Source organism: Ovis aries, chromosome 2 (assembly GCF_016772045.2).
Source record: "Ovis aries strain OAR_USU_Benz2616 breed Rambouillet chromosome 2, ARS-UI_Ramb_v3.0, whole genome shotgun sequence".
Taxonomy (NCBI): Eukaryota; Metazoa; Chordata; class Mammalia; order Artiodactyla; family Bovidae; genus Ovis; species Ovis aries.
In genome coordinates this window covers 33491421-33508766 of record NC_056055.1, presented here as the reverse complement: position 1 = coordinate 33508766, position 17346 = coordinate 33491421, and the positions used below count along the sequence as shown (strand labels likewise).

The following is a 17346-nucleotide window of genomic DNA, read 5'->3' as shown; positions in this document are numbered from 1 at the left end:
AGTGATACTCAGGGACTCGTGGTTAGTTCACCCAGCTTAGTCCATCTCCAGTGGTTTGCCAACTTTGACCCATTTTCACTTGATGTCATCATGCATCTCTCCTGAGATCTAGCTGCAAATTACAGGAGATTTTCAATGTGCGTGGTCAACTACTTCTTCCTAATTGGCAGTCTCCTGGCTGCTTTGGAACCAGTCTGTTGTTCCACGTCCAGTTCTAACTGTTGCTTCCTGACCTACATACAGGTTTCTCAAGAGGCAGGTCAGGTGGTCTGGTATTCCCAACTCTTTCAGAATTTTCCACAGTTTATTGTTCCACACAGTCAAAGGCTTAGGTGTAGTCAATAAAGCAGAAATAGATGTGTTTCTGGAACTCTCTTGCTTTTTCCATGACCCAGCGGATATTGGCAATTTGATCTCTGGTTCCTCTGCCTTTTCTAAAACCAGCTTGGATATCTGGAAGTTCACGGTTCACGTATTGCTGAAGCCTGGCTTGGAGAATTTTGAGCATTGCTTTGCTAGCATGTGAGACGAGTGCAATTGTGCAGTAGTTTGAGCATTCTTTGGCATTGCTTTTCTTAGGGATTGGAATGAAAACTGACCTTTTCCAGTCCTGTGGCCACTGCTGAGTTTTCTAAATTTGCTGGCATATTGAGTTCAGCACTTTCACAGCATCATCTTTTAGGATTTGAAATAGCTCAACTGGAATTCCATCACCTCCACTAGCTTTGTTGGTAGTGATGCTTTCTAAGGCCCACTTGACTTCGCATTCCAGGATGTCTGGCTCTAGGTGAGTGATCACACCATCGTGATTATCCGGGTCGTGAAGATCTTTTTTGTACAGTTCTTCTGTGTATTCCTGCCACCTCTTCTTAATATCTTCTGCTTTTGTTAGGTCCATACCATTTCTGTCCTTTATCGAGCCTATCTTTGCATGAAATATTCCCTTGTTATCTCTGATTTTCTTGAAGAGATCTCTAGTCTTTCCAATTCTGTTGTTTGGAACAGCAGACTCGTTCCAAATAGGAAAAGGAGTATGTCAAGGCTGTATTCTGTCACCCTGCTTATTTAACTTATATGCAGAGTACATCATGGAAAACGCTGGGCTGGAAGAAGCACAAGCTGGAATCAAGATTGCCGGGAGAAATATCAATCACCTCAGATATGCAGATGACACCACCCTTATGGCAGAAAGTGAAGAGGAACTAAAAAGCCTTTCGATGAAAGTGAAAGAGGAGAGTGAAAACGTTGACTTAAAGCTCAACATTCAGAAAACAAAGATCCTGTCATTTGGTCCCATCACTTCATGGGAAATAGATGGGGAAACAGTGGAAACAGTGTCAGACTTTATTTTTTGGGACTCCAAAATCACTGCAGATGGTGATTGCAGCCATGAAATTAAAAGACGCTTACTCCTTGGAAGGAAAGTTATGACCAACCTAGATAGCATATTCAGAAGCAGAGACATTACTTTGCCAACAAAGGTCCGTCTAATCAAGGCTATAGTTTTTCCAGTGGTCATGTATGGATGTGAGAGTTGGAGTGTGAAGAAAGCTGAGCACTGAAGAATTGATGCTTTTGAACTGTGGTGTTGGAGAAGACTCTTGAGAGTCCCTTGGACTGCAAGGAGATCCAGCCAGTCCATTCTAAAGTAAATCAGCCCTGGGTGTTCTTTGGAAGGAATGCTGCTAAAGCTGAAACACCAATACTTTGGTCACCTGATGCGAAGAGTTGACTCATTGGAAAGACTCTGATGCTGGGAGGGATTGGGGGCAGGAGGAAAAGGGGATGACAGAGGATGAGATGGTTGGATGGCATCACCGACTTGATGGACATGAGTTTGAGTGAACTGTGGGAGTTGGTAATGGACAGGGAGGCCTGGCGTGCTGCAATTCATGGGGTTGCAAAGAGTCGGACATGACTGAACGACTGAACTGAACTGGCTGCTTTACCATCTGTTTTCCTTGGTATTAAGAATCCAGAAACATCTTGACTCTCTTCAGGGACACATGGAATCTCAAGATATGTCCGAAAGTGCCAATTTCAGCTTCCTCTGCTTGACTTTAGGTTCCCCACAGCCCTGCTCTGCCAGGGCTTTTTTTGGGTGTAACTTCCCAAGAGGCCTCAGCATTCACTGAGTCAGGAACGTGACAATATCCTTGGCCTCATATACTTGCCCCTAGAGCCTGCAGCTCTCCCGTTGCAACTGAAAATTGGGGGTTATCTGAGGCTGCAGAGTTTGTTTCTAGGCCATCTTCGTCTTTACAGGCTCAACTCGCAAAAGACACCAGGAAGCTGCTGCATCTCCTTACCAACTAGCCCAGCACAGATGAGGTCCTTTCTTCCAGCACTGGACACAAGGCAGTGATGGAGGGAAATTAGCTATGTTTTCAAAAGGACATAGAGCTGGTTGGTGTGTAGGTCTGTGGCAATGTTGGTGATACAAAAATGGGAGAGGAAGAAAGGAAACTGCTACTGATTGTGTAACCACTGGGCGGAGCAATCAGTACTGTGTGTCTGATTTCTCACAATTCCACTGTTCCTGAATTATGCCAGGAAACAGGTTCAAAGGGTAAAGTCATAGGCGTATAGTAACATGGCTTAACTGGCCTATTTGCAACGTGACCACAACCTTTTTGGACTTTAGCACTTAATTTTTTGTTTTTCTTTTTTTTTTACTCTACCATGCACCAAGTTTCTCCCCGCTGACTGAACCCTGATACTGAGTCATTTCCTAGGCAGGTTGATAAGAAGTCTAGGGGTCCCCAAGGAGAGAGGGGTCTGGAATTCTCAAGGAGGAAGAAAGGATAAACTTTTTTTCCTCTACATTCCTTAGGATTATATAACAGTAATGTATCTTAGCCTGAGTACAGTCTCTGGATTAAACCTGGCTAATCCTGTTATCTTAAAATGTAAATTATGGGAGTAGGTCTGGTCTTTCAGTTCAGTTCAGTTCAGTCACTCAGTCGTGTCCTACTTTTTGTGACCCCATGAATCGCAGCATGCCAGGCCTCCCTGTCCATCACCAACTCCCAGAGTTCACTCAAACTCATGTTTGGAGCCCCCCAAAATAAAATCTGACATTGTTTCCACTGTTTCCCCATCTATTTCCCATGAAGTGATGGAACTGGTTGCCATGATCTTCGTTTTCTGAATTTTGAGCTTTAAGCCAGCTTTTTCACTCTCTTCTTTCAGTTTCGTCAAGAGGCTTTTTAGTTCCAGGATTATATAATAATAATGTATCCTGCCTGAGGACAGTCTCTGGATTAAACCTTCTGGCTAATTCTGTTATCTTAAAATGTAAATTATGGGAGTAGGTCTGGTGAGGTCTTTACAACCTCCAGACATTCTTTGGATTAATTGGAGAGTATATAACTCCATTGCTAACACTAACAAGTGGATACCCCTTCTGATGTCTATGTCAGAAGCTTTTTCTATCTCCTTTATACTTTAATAAAACTTTATTATACAAAAGCTCTGAGTGATCAAGCCTTGTCTCTGGCCCCAGATTGAATTCTTCTCCAGAGGCAAAGAATCCCAGCGTCTTTGCATGATTCAGCAACAACCTTTCAATACCCCCAGGAGCCAGTGTTTCTGAATTCTCTGTCCTTGAGACCACTCTCTGAAACTGCAGTCCAGTCGTCTTGGGCCATGGCTCCAGCTCTGCCTCTACTTTGATTTTCGGCAAATTATCTTCCCTCATGGTCTTCAGGTTCCTTGACTGTAAGCATGAGAAGAAACATGATGCCAACCATCCAGTCAGTATTCTTGACTGATTGTGAACAGCTCAGTTCTCATTAGTAACTAATTTTGGGGTATATATATATTAATAATAACTTGTCTTTATTGATTATTTTAAATCTGACAAGATTGCATTTATGTATTTTGAGGTTTATTTTTAGATTATTTTCTATTTATGATATTAAAATTTTCTCTATAGCTGTGATATAAAATCTTTTTTTCAAATATATGAGTTTAAAAAACCTTATCCATTTAAAGAAAATGTAATAATTATTGAGGGATGTCAAAAATCATGAAGATGATATACATATGATTGAACTTTGGGAAGCACTGGACCCAGTGATGGAGAGAGAAAATGCCCAGAATTAAAACACTGAGGCTGTCCAACATTTAGACATTAAGAAAAATAAGAAGCTGATAAGACCAAAGAAGGAAGAGAAATGGTGACAAGAGGGCTTTTAAGAGAGTGTAATGAGCTGTTCTGGTCTGATGGATGCCAAATGTACCAAAACTGCTACGTCCCCTTAGGAGGGGAAGATCCCTAACCAGCCTCGGTCAAGACATTTAATAACATTGGGTGCTGTGCTGTGTTGTGCTTAGTTGCTCAGTCATGTCCGACTCAGTGCAACCCCACGGACTTTCCAGGCTCCTCTGTCTATGAGGATTCTCCAGGCAATAATACTGGAGTGGGTTGCCATACTCTCTTCCAGGGAATCTTCTCAACCCAGGGATTGAACCCAGTTCTGCATTGCAAGCGGATTCGTTACCATCTGAGCCACCAGGAAGCCCAATATTGGGTGGGGTTAACAAAAATTTCCTGAAGCAGTCCTGCCAAGTAACATCTATTGTTTTGTAACTCTCCTGTCCTGGGCTAAACAGGTGGAAACGGGGAAGAGAGAAAAATGAAGGGGATGGGAAAATTATTTAGAAGTCAAAGTTGGTGGAAGTGTGGAAAAGTTTTGCAATGCAGTGAGAAAAATGAAGCCTAAATTAGGATTGTACCAACAATATGTAAGGATAAATTATAGCTTGAAGAGTAGTCTTCATTAAAGAAAATGGAGTAGAGTTTGATAAAAATAGTAAAAAATATTAATGGCTCTAATCTTGAACTGTCCTGCTGCTGCTGCTGTTGCTAAGTCGCTTCAGTCGTGTTCGACTCTTCAGGACCCCATGGACTGCAGCCCACCAGGCTCCTCTGCCCATGGGATTTTCCAGGCAAGAGTACTGGAGTGGGGTGCCATTGTCTTCTCCCTGAACTGTCATAGTATTCTTTAACTGTTGTACTTTATCCCCTAGGCATGGAACAGTCTAAAGTGCTTCTCAGGGTGGGGCTGCCAGATAAAATACTTAGAAGTGAAGTCGGCTCAGTCATGTCTGACTCTTTGCGACCCCATGGACTGTAGCCTACTGGGCTCCTCCATCCATGGGATTTTCCAGGCAAGAGTACTGGAGTGGGTTGCCATTTCCTTCTCCAGGGATTGAACCCGGGTCTCCTGCATTGTAGGCAGACGCTTTACCGTCTAAGCCACATGTGCTGGATTTTAAAAAGCTTTGTTTATATAGTAAATATAAGATGGGTTCCCAAGAAGCAGGGATAAACTGGTTTTCGTGAATTAGAAATTAACAACTCTACGGATTTCATACTGAGTGTCACATACTTGAACTAGGGCACATATTGTTTTAAAATTTATTGTTTCAGTTCATTACCAAAAAAACCTAACTCTAGCTATATGATAAGGTGCTTTTAAAATCCAAACAACTTTGTTATTGTATATATTTTATATGAATACTTGGGACATACTTATAGTAAAACAATTTCTTGTTTAGCTGAAATTCAGATTATACTGGGTGTCCTGTATTAATTAGTTAATTTTTTTGTTGCTAAATTTGGCTGTCTCCAATATTTTTGGGAGGCTTTCTGCTAGAGCTTAAACTCTGGGCAAAGATCCATCAAACTGGAGTTACTTGTTGATGTCACATTTTCTTCCTTGCTGTTCCTCTTTTCTTCCCTTTGTACATATGTATATTCTTTCGCTGACCCATTTGAGAGTTAGTTGCAGATATCTGGATGCCTTGGCCCCCAGACTTAGCATGTGTCTTTTAAAAGTGAGGATATTTTCCTATGTAACCACAATGCAGTTACCACTCTCAGTATTAGTGATGTAATACTACTTTTTAAATATGCAGTCCATATTTCAATTTCTGCAATTGTTCCAGTAATGTTCTTTAGCATTGTTTTATTATTTTTTTGTATTAAAGATTTGAGAAAGGATCATACATTGTATTGGATTTATTTTCATGTCTTTTTAGTATTCTTTATTGTAGTACAGGTTGACAGTATTTTTTTCTTCCTTTTTTTAGTATTTCATTCATAATATTGATATTTTTGAAGAGTCCAGGCCCATTATTTTGCAGATGTCTTAAGTGTTTTCCTGCGGTTAGACTTAATGTTAAACATTTTTGGCAGGAGTGCTGCGTAGATGATGTATCACACATCTTGAGTGTCACAACATCTGAGTGATGTATCACACATCTGCACATGTCACAACAGAGGACATAAGACATGAATATGTCCTTTTAATGATGATAGGTTGGATTATTTGATTAAGGTGTTATCTACTGTTTTTCTCCATTATAAAGACTCCTTTTCCCTTTGTCATTAATAAGTGACTTGTGATGGAATACTTCGGGCTATGTGAAGATCCTGTTTCATTGTATTTCACCCAATGGTTTTAGTATCTATCATGTATTACTGTGGTGGTTATGAAATAGTGCTTTTCTATTTCTCATCTCTTTTATCTTTATTGGCATTCTTTTCTAAAGGAGGGCTTTCTCTTCTAATCACTTCAAAAAAAAAAAACACTAACTGTGGACTCATGGATTCTATTTTATTTAGAGTGTTATAATCCATTCCTGTCATTATTTACCTTGATGCTCATATTGTCCAAAATTTGGCAAGTGGCAGCCCCTTAAATGTGTTCTTATATCTCTGACATATCTTCCTCAGTTTGGGGTACTTCCTTAATATCTGGCACAAGAAAATGCTCCATGCTCACCTTGAAATTAGGAATTTTCCAAAGAGCTTGGAGAATGGTGTTTAGAAAACACGCCCTTGTGTGCTCATTGCTCTGGAGTGAAATTGCTTTTAGGTCCTCTCAATGGACAGTACTAGAAACACTTAAAAATCATGAGTTCATAATGATGAATTCATATGAATCATAATTGATACCCAATCTGATGGAATTCCACCTCCATTTCATGTTTGTTCTCCCACAGTGAACCCCCTGCTTCCTTAGAACATCACCGTTTACTCATTTGCTCATTTCTACAGTGTACACAAAACAGTTTCAGAACTGCTTCATCAACATCATCCAAAACAAGCTTACCAAGTAAAGGTCAAGATTTTTTGTCCTTAGAATATATCCCACTGAAAGTGTATCGTTAGAATAATTTGTTATTATGTTCAGATGTGTTTTGGATTCTTTTTTTCTTTGTCATTGTCTTATTAACTTGGTTATAATCAAGCTTATTCATTTGTTTCACTTTCAGGTCCTCCTACCCACCCATTCTTGTTTAATTTATTGTTTTCATATATAAAATGTTAACATGGTTCAAAATTTGAAACTACATAAAAATTATATTCAGACAGGTCCTGTCCCCTTTCCATCTTTTCCATTTCATTTCCCAATCCCCATAGATAATCAAACTTGTTTCCTGTTAATCTTTTCTGTGTTTATTTTTTGTAAAAAGTAGTGATACATGTATCCTAACATTCATTGTAGCACTAATTACAATAGCCAAACATGGAAGCAACCTGAATGTCCAATGACAGATGAATGGATAAAGAATATGTAGCATACACACACACACACACACACACACACACACACAGAGGAATATTACTCAGCCATAAAAAGAAGGAGATAATGACATTTATAGTAACATGGATGAGCCTAGAGATTACCATACAAATTAATCAGAAATAGACTTGCAGACATAGAAAACAAAGTTATGGCTACCAAAGAGGAGAGGGGGAAGTGACAAGTCAGGATTTTGGAATTAACATATACAATTGTTTGTTTTGTTCTAGTTACTAAATCATGTCTACCCCACCAGGCTCCTCTGTCCAAGGGATTTTCCAGGTAAGAATACCGGAATGTGTTGCCATTTCCTTAGGATATCTTCCCAACCCAGGGATGGAACCTGCATCCTGCATTGGCAGATGAGTTCTTTACCACTGAGCCACCTTGGAAGGCCAACTACATAAAAATTAACCAACAGGGTCCTACTACATATTTGAACAGAATTTGAACAGAACTATGCTACAATCAAATGAGACAAAATTTTCAGTCTCTCTGTAGTTTTATGTGAAGAAGGCAATGGCACCCCACTCCAGTACTCTTGCCTGGAAAATCCCATGGATGGAGGAACCTGGTGGGCTGCAGTCCATGAAGTCGCTACGAGTTGGACATGACTAAGTGACTTCATTTTCACTTTTCAGTTTCATGCATTGGAGAAGGAAATGACAACCCATTCCAATGTTCTTGCCTGGAGAATCCTAGGGACAGTGGAACCTGGTGGGCTGCCGTCTATGGGGTCACACAGAGTCGGACACGACTGAAGAGACTTAGCAGCAGCAGTAATTTTATGTACAAAAGAGTAACTTTTATAAGGAGCTTGAGGGCAATGACCTTCAAGATGAAGCTTCATTTTGTAACAGTATTGCAAAACAGTTTGATAGGTTAAAAATAAAACATTTTCTGATTTGAGTAAGTTGTGTATTTGCTTTGCAGTTTGATGAAAGGTTAATAATAATCTACTTGGTGTTACAAAAGGCTCTCACTTTAATTCTGTGAGGTACATTGGGCAAGAGTTATTGCCCTAGTATATAGAGGAGGAAATTGAAACTGAGTGAGTTTTGGGAACTAATCCAAAGCCATGTGACTAATAAGTGTCAGGGTCAGAACTAAAATCTCAGGTTGTTTGATTTCTAATTCAGTATTCTTTCAGCAACTGATGACTAAATACTGAATTATGAGTTTACACACTTGGAGTTTATGTTTGATGGCGACTCAAAATTGGGAGTTTTTCCTTGCATGTTGATGGAAAGTTCATTTAAAAATACCAGTGATTTAAGTGTAATTATTGGGTTAACAATTAAATGTTTACTTTTCTGATTTGGGGTGTGCTGTTACACATTGATTGGTAGTCAGTAGGAATGATGAGATAACTGGAAATAAAGTATAAATGTGTTTCATTTGCCATTTTCAAACTTTTATGGGGATTTCTGTCGATTTCCCTTTGCCCTTAAAGTAAAGACGTACCATCACATAATCCACAGGCCCCAAGGAACCTGTCTGGTCCTTCCCTGCCTTCCAATGCCATGTTGCCCGTTTTCCTGGGCTGTCTGCCCTAGCCACACTTTGCCTTCTTTCAGTCTTCAAACCTGCCACCCAGGGCCTGTGTACATCCTTGTCTTCCCAGGGCGCTTTTCTCTCCTTTCTTCACCCAGTTAATGTCTCATCACTCAATGCTCACATCAGTAAGATCACTTGTTCAGGGAAGCTTCTCTGACTTCTCTGGCTGGGCCAGTCTCTCTGTTATCTTCTCTCATAGTGTCATGTCCTCCTCCTTTATAGGTCCCCTCATAGTCACAATGTTACCAAAGTTTGCAATTACTTGATCAATGTCCATCTTTGCCACTTGTGCACAGACACCAGGAGAACAAGAACTCTGGTTTTGTCTCCATGGTGCTCCACAGCCTGGTGCGTGCCCAGCACATAATAGAGAGTTCAGCCAGTACTGATGTATCAGTGATGGTGTGCACGGTTGCATGCATGCATGAACCTGGGCACTTCCCTTGGTTGATGCACCACTTTCATACCTTCCCATCTTCCCTGGTGGCTCAGATGGTAAAGCGTCTGCTCGCAATGCAGGAGACCAGAGTTCGATCCCTGGATTGGGAAGATCCCCTGAAGAAGGAAATGGCAACCCACTCCAGTACTCTTGCCTGGAAGATCCCATGGACAGAGGAGCCTGGTAGGCTACATTCCATGGGGTTGCAAAGAGTCGGAGGACTGAGCGACTTCACTTTCACTTTTCATTTTCTCTAGGTCTTTTTGACTTTTGCATATCTGCTCATGACATGGTCTTTAGTAGATACATGTTTGTGTAACCATGTTGCCTCTCTAGCTCCTGATTCTGCAGATATATTCTCTTTTGTAACTTCTCAACTCAGACATAAACCCCACACATACCATAACCCACTCATAAGCTTTCACAGATTTAGCGGTCTTGGTGAGAATTTGAGGAGCTATCTCTTCCATGGCTACCTACCCTCGCATCATTCCACTGACTCTTTATTCTCTCTCTATCCCAGTTTCCTCTTCCCTCCTGACTCTTCTTCCACTCCAGCAGTGTAACAGGCATCTCACCCCATGCAGGGTCATTTAGCAGAAGCCATGATACCAACCAACATCTGTGACCCCCCCAGACCCTTTCCCAACAAAGGTGCAAGATGAAGTCTAGTACCAGCTATTAAAAGTAAGTAATAACAAAGAAATACAATGTTGCTATGCTATATTAGAATATCATTTCTGGTCAAAGTTCGAAGACTGTCCAGTGCTGTAGCCCGTGGCATCTGGGGAGAGATTGGTGGAAGGGAGGATGAGAGGAAGTGAGGGTAGTGAATAACTCACACTTCCTAAAACGTGTTCTTTCTTGTTCAGTCACTAAGTCATGTCTGACTCTTTACAACCCCATGTACTGGAACACGCCAGGCTCCTCTGTATTCCACTAACTCCCAGAGTTGCTGAAATTCATGTCCATTGAGCCAGTGATGGTATCTAACAGTCTTACACTCTGCCATTTCCTTCTCCTTTTGCCTTCAATCTTTCCCAGCATCAGGGTCTTTTTCCAGTGAGTTGGCTCCTCACATTAGGTGGCCAAAGTATTGAGCTTCAGCAAAAGTCCTTCCAATGAATATTCAGGTTGGTTTATTTTAGGATTGACTGCTTTAATCTCCTTGCAGTCCAAGGGACTCTCAAGAGTCTTCTCCAGCATTACAATTCGAAGCATTTGTTCTTTGGAACTCAGCCTTCTTTATGGTCCAATTCACATCTGTATATGACTACTGGAAAAACCATAGCTTTGACTCTATGGACCTTTGTTGGCAAAGTGATGTCTCTGCTTCTTAATATGATGTCTAGGTTTGTCATAGCTTTCCTTCCAGAGAGCAAGCATCTTTTAATTTCATGGCTGCAGTCATTGTCTTCAGTGGTTCTGGAGTCCAAGAAAGTAAAATCTACCACTGTTTCCACTTTTTATGCCTCTCTTTGCCATGAAGTGATAGTTTATTTTAATGTTAAGTTTCAAGCCAGCTTTTCCACTCTTATCTGTCACTCTCATCAAGAGGCTCTTTAGTTCCTCTTCACTTTCTGTCATTAGAGCGGTATCATCTACATATCAGAGGTTATTGATATTTCTCCCAGCAATCTTGATTCAGCTTGTGACTTATCCAGCCTGGCATTTCTCATGATGTACTCTACATATAAGTTAAATAAGCAGGGTGACAATATACAGCCTTGTCATACTCCTTTCTCAGTTTCGAACCAATCCATGGTTCCATGTCTAGTTCTAATTGTTCCTTCTTGACCAGCATACAGGTTTCTCAGAAGACAGGTAACATGGTCTGGTATTCCCATCTGTTTAAGAATTTTCCACAGTTTGTTGTGATCCACACAGTCAAAAGCTTTAGGGTAGTCAATGAAGCAGAAGTAGTTATTTTTCTGGAATTCCCTTGTGTTTGGCATGATCCAGTGAATCTTAGCAATATGATCTCTGGTTCTTCTGCCTCTTCAAAACCCAGCTTGTACCTCTGATAATTCTTGGTTCAGGTACTGCTGAGGCAGTAATGTTCCATCTTCCTTTTGCAATCATTTGAGCCTGCTGGAATTTTCAAAGTAGGTGTTTCTGCCATCCTCAGTTCTTCTTTCAAGTTTTGTTGCATTTCTTCATCCAAAGCGATCTTAATAAGCATGTCTTGTGTTACTGTCACTTTAGGGTCTGAGGTTTTGGTGCCTACCCTGGAGAGCTTTAGTTTTATTCTGTTCCAGGTGCTCGTAAGAGTGAGCCTTTATCTAGACAAATCAACAACTGCCATCTCACTCCACTTTAAACCATCATGGAGCCCTTTTTGTGTGCCAAGAGCTGAACTGTGGTGGTTACCTGCGTTATCTCCTTATATCCTTACAACTGCCCTTCAAGACAGACCCGACCATTATCCCCATCATATAGGGGCGGAAACTGGGACTCAGAGGGGATAGTAATCATGTTCTAAGACACACAACTATTAATAGCACAGCCAGGTTATGAACCTCCAACTCACCCCAAAGGCTGTGAGCCTAAATGTGAAGGTATTTACCATGGTTGGGGGAGGAGGGGATGAGGAATGAAAACCAGTATTTTGTTAGGTCAACAGATATGTTTGCACTCTCCATATAAACAGTGAAATTTCCCCATAGGAGTCACATCAGAAGAGGCAGTAAGTCCTAAAAGCACACTGGTGAACTTGACTGTCTTAACTGCTATTAGCTTTTTTTGTGCATCAGTGTCTTTTCTTTTGCCATCATCTTTTTTTGTTTGTCAATCAAAGTGTCTCAACCAAGCTCTCATCTGGAAAAACTGTCTATAGTTTTCTAGAGAAAAATCTGCTTCCCTTTTCACTTTTTTCTAAGGTCTCTTCCCACAAAAGGCAAAATCCTTGAATTTGTATCATTCCTGGCATTAGTGAACCAGGGTCAGAAACCTGTGTAGGTTTTTTTTTGTTTTGTTTTTTCCTTTTTTTTTTTTAAATTTAAATTTTTATTTTTACTTTATTTTACTTTACAATACTGTATTGGTTTTGCCATACATTGACATGAATCCACCACGGGTGTACATGCATTCCCAAACATGAACCCCCCTCCCACCTCCCTCCCCAAAACATCTCTCTGGGTCATCCCCGTGCACCAGCCCCAAGCATCCTGTATCCTGCATCAGACATAGACTGGCGATTCATTTCTTACATGATAGTATACATGTTTCAATGCCATTCTCCCAAATCATCCCACCCTCTCCCTCTCCCTCAGAGTCCAAAAGTCCACTCTACATATCTGTGTCTCTTTTGCTCCCTCACATACAGGGTCATCATTGCCATCTTTCTAAATTCCATATATATGTGTTAGTATACTGTATTGGTGTTTTTCTTTCTGGCTTACTTCACTCTGTATAATCGGCTCCAGTTTCATCCATCTCATTAGAACGGATTCAAATGTATTCTTTTTAATGGCTGAGTAATACTCCATTGTGTGTATGTACCACAGCTTTCTTATCCATTCATCTGCTGATGGACATCTAGGTTGTTTCCATGTCCTGGCTATTATAAACAGTGCTGCGATGAACACTGGGGTACATGTGTCTCTTTCAATTCTGGTTTCCTCAGTGTGTATGCCCAGCAGTGGGATTGCTGGCTCATAAGGCAGTTCTATTTGCAATTTTTAAAGGAATCTCCACACTGTTCTCCATAGTGGCTGTACTAGTTTGCATTCCCGCCAACAGGGTAGGAGGGTTCCCTTTTCTCCACACCCTCTCCAGCATTTATTGCTTGTAGACTTTTGGATCGCAGACATTCTGGCTGGTGTGAAGTGGTACCTCATTGTGGTCTTGATTTGCATTTCTCTAATAATGAGTGATGTTGAGCATCTTTTCATGTGTTTGTTAGCCATCTGTATGTTTTCTTTGGAGAAATGTCTATTTAGTTCTTTGACCCATTTTTTGATTGGGTCATTTATTTTTCTGGAATGGAGCTGCAGGAGTTGCTTGTATATTTTTGAGGTTAGTTGTTTGTCAGTTGCTTCATTTGCTATTATTTTCTCCCATTCAGAAGGCTGTCTTTTCACCTTGCTTATATTTTCCTTTGTTGTGCAGAAGCTTTTAATTTTAATTAGATCCCATTTGTTTATTTTTGCTTTCATTTCCAGAATTCTGGGGGGTGGATCATAGAGGATCCTGCTGTGATTTATGTCAGAGAGTGTTTTGCCTATGTTCTCCTCTAGGAGTTTTATAGTTTCTGGTCTTGCATTTAGATCTTTAATCCATTTTGAGTTTATTTTTGTGTGTGGTGTTAGAAAGTGATCTAGTTTCATTCTTTTACAAGAGAAACCTGTGTAGGTTTTTAAGGTAAATGACTTCTTTCTCCCCGCCTCCCCCCCCATACATGTGTGTTTGTGTGTGTGTGTGCGTGCGCACGCACACACACCCACACTGCCTTTGCATAGTTATTATTAAAAATATAGACTTAAAAACTCTTGGGTTCAGTTAGTCTATTAAAATGACTTCAAAATACATTGAGTTTGTGTAAGAGCGGAGTGGGGGTCAGTTGCAGTGTCAAGATCGGGCACACTGTGAACCAGCTCTGGAGCCCACTTACAGACCACAAAGATTTATGCAACGGGATGGCTAATGACAGGCTCCCTTCTTGAAAAACGGAATGACTCAGAATACAGATGTTTCGCCTACCCTTGCATTTGAAGTTAGGAGCAGGCTGTGGCAATTCCCAGGGAGTCTTTGAATCATCTGTTCTTATATTTTCTTATGCCATTGCTCTTTTTAGAACAATCTAGTACATGTCAGCTGAAAGAAAAGTTACTTGCAGAGAGTACTTTGCACATACTTTTTATGCGGGGATGGGGACACAGAGTTCTCTTTCTTCCTCTCCATGTGGGAACATGGTGATGAGAATGAGTTAATAATTCTCAGAGAAATAGATGAGTTCTTATGAACCCAGATACCTAGAGAACTTCATGAAATGAAGTCATTTCATTTTAACTTTAGTCCTGGGGTGTATAAAGTGATGAAGACATGGTTATTTCACTTTAATAGATAAATGCTAACACAAAGGAGATGAACCAGAGAAACCCGAATTTGCGAATAGCCTTGTGAAGCAAAAATAAACCAGGTACCTATTGTGAAATCATTTTTGGTGCAGTATGCCCCAGGGCTGTGTCACTCCTGGTATTTTTTTCCATCTACATAAGAGTGTCCCAGTCCAAGCAGATCCTGGATTTAGATAAACAGACGGTTTCTTTTTAGATAAATCCGATGAGGTCCTAGATTGTGCTAGCACAGGAGAAAAGCTTATTCTTCTGTTTGTCAAGTGTTCGTCTTTACTAAAGCATTCTGTAAGGCACTAAATCCTGGTTTCCACCATGTTTTATGACCCCCTCATTTCCTGGGATTCTGGGAGGAGTGGTGGAAAAGGTGGTCGTGGTTTAGTCGCTAAGTTGTGTCCGACTCTGTGACCCCTTGGACTGTAGCCTGCCAGGCTTCTCTGTTCACAGGACTCTCCAGGCAAGAATACTGGAGTGGGTTGCCACTTCCTTCTCCAGGGGATCTTCCCAACCCAGGAATTGAACCTGGGGCTCCTGTGTTGCAGGCAGATTCTTTACCATCTGAGCTACAAGGGAAGCCCCAGTGGAAGAAGAGGCAACAATATTAGTATCACAGAATTTTAGGTCAAAGTGTGCTTCAGAGGAAATACTCCTCAAATGTCCCTCAGATGTATGTTCATGAACTGATGATAATTAGATTTTCAGCATTTGAACAAAATGAAAAGCAAATAAAGTATATTTTGTGTAATGCAACATGTATTCAATTTAAAAGAAGATTAAAGAAAATATCTGTCCTACTTTTCTAGTTTGGGGGGAATGAAACCTTCATCTTCTACCTTTTCTTTGCTGCCCCCTTTTCTGTGAATGAAACTAGAATATGTCACCCCAAAATATGTCTCTTTGACAGCAAAAATTATTTTAAGCTGAAAGCAATTAAGCACAAATGTAGGAAAGCCTCCGCCTTTTGTGCCTAAAGTCAGGGTATAAATTCTCCTTTTACTGGAGATGGGCTGTTAGCAGCCCAGAGACACCAGAGAAATGTAGGAACAAACCTTACTCCACTAGTGCCCTCCCATACAGTTACCTCCCCTCAGCTTGCCACTTTTGAAGCCTAAAACTACTTTCTTTTGTCCCATTTCTCTAAAGACTGTGCTTTGTTGAAGTTGCTATATAATCTGGAGTTCTAAGCCATTGCTTTGAGTTACTCTTCTTTTAGGTTTCTCCTGACTGATGTGAGTTGCATGCTTTGTTTTTCTCTTGTTAATTTGTTGTTGTTGTTAAGAGCCCCAGCTAAAAACCTAAGATGGATAGAGGTAAAGTTTTATTTCTCTTGCACCTGTCAGAGGAGAAGAGGCTCAAGAAACTGAGACCCAAGTGGGTCAGACCCAAAGTATCACTTTGGCCCTGGGCTGGGCAAGGGCTCAGTAACACTGTAAATCCAGTCCAGAGGGCAGTCTCCTTCTCCCTCCTTTGCAACCAGATTCAACCAGATCCTCTCCACAAGGCGAATCTGACTCATACCCAGTCACAATCAGAGGAGGTGGAGCAGAGACAGAATTATGGCTTGATAGAGTGGGCCAAGCTTCCCAGGGGGCTCAGTGGTAAAGAATCTGCCTGCAGTGTGGGAAATGTGGGTTCAATCCCTGGGTTGGGAAGATGATCTGGAGAAGGAAATGGCAACCCACTCCAGTGTTCTTGCCTGGAAAATCCCATGGACAAATGAGCCTGATGGACTACAGTCCATGGGGTCACAAAAGAGTTGGAAATGACTTAGCAGCTAAACAACAACATAATGGGCTGGGCTTAGCCTGCTTAACCACTGAAAGAGACATAGGTGCAGTGAACTCTTACCCAGACCTCGCCCACCAATGAGCCATGCCCAGTAAATGTCAGCTCATCTGTTGGTGCTTTTCCTTTTGGATGGCATGAGTGTGGAGTGGAAACTCTCTTTCCAGCATTGGCCTAGATGTGGAAATGTTGGAGGAAGATCCTCCATGAGCCAAAATGGAGAGTTCAGGAGGGCGGGGCTGGCTATAGAATTTACTGAAAGAGCCTCAATGCTTTGACAGTTTCATTGCGTCTGGCATTACTGCATAGCTGAGAGTTGGAGAGAATCATAGAAGAGAATCATAGAATGGAGTTTGTAGTTCCACAATCAGAGTAAGAGATTTTTCATAGTTAAAAATTTTAAAATTGTAAAATATATATGAAATTTACAGACTCAACCATTTTTAAGTGCACAGTTCAGTGATATTAGGTATATTCACATTGCTGGGTAACCATAACCATCATCTATCTCTAGAACTTTTTCACTTTTCAAATTGAAACTCTGTACCAATGAAACTATTGACCATGCCAAAGCCTTTGACTGTGTGGATCACAACAAACTGTGGAAAATTCTGAAAGAGATGGGAATACCAGAACACCTGACCTGCCTCTTAAGAAAACTATATGCAGGTCAGGAAGGAACAGTTAGAACTGGACATGGAACAACAGACTGGTTCCAAATAGGAAAAGGAGTACGTCAAGGCTGTATATTGGCACCCTGCTTATTTAACTTATATGCAGAATACATCATGAGAAACGCTGGACTGGAAGAAGCACAAGCTGGAATCAAGATTGCTGGGAGAAATCTCAATAACCTCAGATATGCAGATGACACCACCCTTATGGCAGAAAG

The 17346-nt window shown here is 41.0% G+C and overlaps 1 long non-coding RNA gene across 3 annotated transcripts in view; it reads left to right on the top strand.

Moving 5' to 3' along the window:
- LOC121818606 (uncharacterized) overlaps nucleotides 1-17346 on the top strand; it is a 56866-nt gene that overhangs the window by 2932 nt on the left and 36588 nt on the right. Inside the window, exons 2-3 of one of the 3 annotated variants that reach the window (XR_009599151.1) lie at nucleotides 7829-7880; nucleotides 8240-10281. The exons of 1 other annotated variant lie outside the window; for it this stretch is intronic. This is a non-coding gene — a long non-coding RNA (uncharacterized LOC121818606). The remainder of the gene's footprint in view (nucleotides 1-7828; nucleotides 7881-8239; nucleotides 10282-17346) is intronic. One more of the 3 variants, XR_009599150.1, reaches the window with a different exon arrangement.